The following is a 1,356-nucleotide window of genomic DNA, read 5'->3' as shown; positions in this document are numbered from 1 at the left end:
TGTATGTATGTATGTATGTATGTATATATATACATACATATATATACATATATACATATATATATATACATATATATATATATACATATATACATATATATACATATATACATATATATACATATATACATATATATATGTATATATATATATATATACATACATATACACACACACACACACACACCTCTCTCTCAGCGTGGGCTGTGTTTCCTTCCATCCATCTCCTTCTTCTCTGGATTTCATCTGAACATCGTCTTCTTCGTTGGTGTTTTCATCCGGCGGTTCAGGTTCATCTGGTTGAATGAAACTCTTCTTCACCTCCTCCTCGCTACTGTGAGGGAGGCTGGTGGAGAACAGTTCAGCAGCCATCTTCCTCTCCTCCTCTTCTTCTTCTTTTTCTTTTCCTTCTTCTCTTCTTCCTCCTCCTCCTCCTCCTCCTCCTCTGAAGTCTCGACTTCACAGCATTGACTGTTTCCTGTCAGAGAGATTGATGTGATTATAATCTATAACTATTCTGTCTTAATTAATCACTTAACTATTGATCATCAGTGACGTGGCTCTAGACAGCTGTCACTACGTCACGTGACATAACGTCATCATGTTTGTGTAAATGTACTCTGAATATTAATATAATACTAATATTGATCATCTTTAGAATAAGAGGTGTTTGTTTTATGTTGTGGGACACCCAGAGAGAGGCGGGGTTTACATGGTTACAGCACTACGTTTGTACATAGAAATATACTCACCTGTCGGGCTTCTGAACGTAACGTTACCACTGACACGTCATCAATAATTGATAATCACCCGGTCATTACCGTTAAACCGTGTCTCTAACGATCTGCTCCGTTAACGTTAAACTCACTCCGGTACCGGCTGTTTGTTTCTCTGAACGCCATCTTCGATCCTGCTGCTACGTCAGAGGACCTGAAATAAAACTTTATTGATGAGACTGTGGTTAACAGTGAGAATGAACGCATCGACTCTAATGGCTCAGACCATTAAAGAAGTCGGACTGGACCAAGTGGAAAGAGACACGGGACTACTTCCGGTTTTCAAAATAACGTGTAAAAGTAGCCCGAATGCGTCTTACACCTGATTCTATTCTATTGACAAGATGTTTGAAATGATGTAACATCTGCTCCTTAATTTATTGAACTATTAAATGAATTACTTAGTTCATTGTTTACTTATTTATGTAATTCATTCATTCATTATTCATTTAATTATTTATTTATTTAGTTAAAGGGAACGTACCATTTTATTATGAGGGAAAGATCTTTATTCTTAAAGGTTGTTGGGAAAAAATATAATAAATCATTCTGGACAATGACTGATTCTCCTCCCCTCCCT

Source organism: Anarrhichthys ocellatus, unplaced genomic scaffold, assembly GCF_004355925.1.
Source record: "Anarrhichthys ocellatus isolate YVR2014 unplaced genomic scaffold, GSC_Weel_1.0 scaffold208, whole genome shotgun sequence".
Classification (NCBI taxonomy): Eukaryota; Metazoa; Chordata; class Actinopteri; order Perciformes; family Anarhichadidae; genus Anarrhichthys; species Anarrhichthys ocellatus.
The sequence above is the reverse complement of the archived record's forward strand: the minus strand, read 5'-3'. Positions refer to the sequence as shown.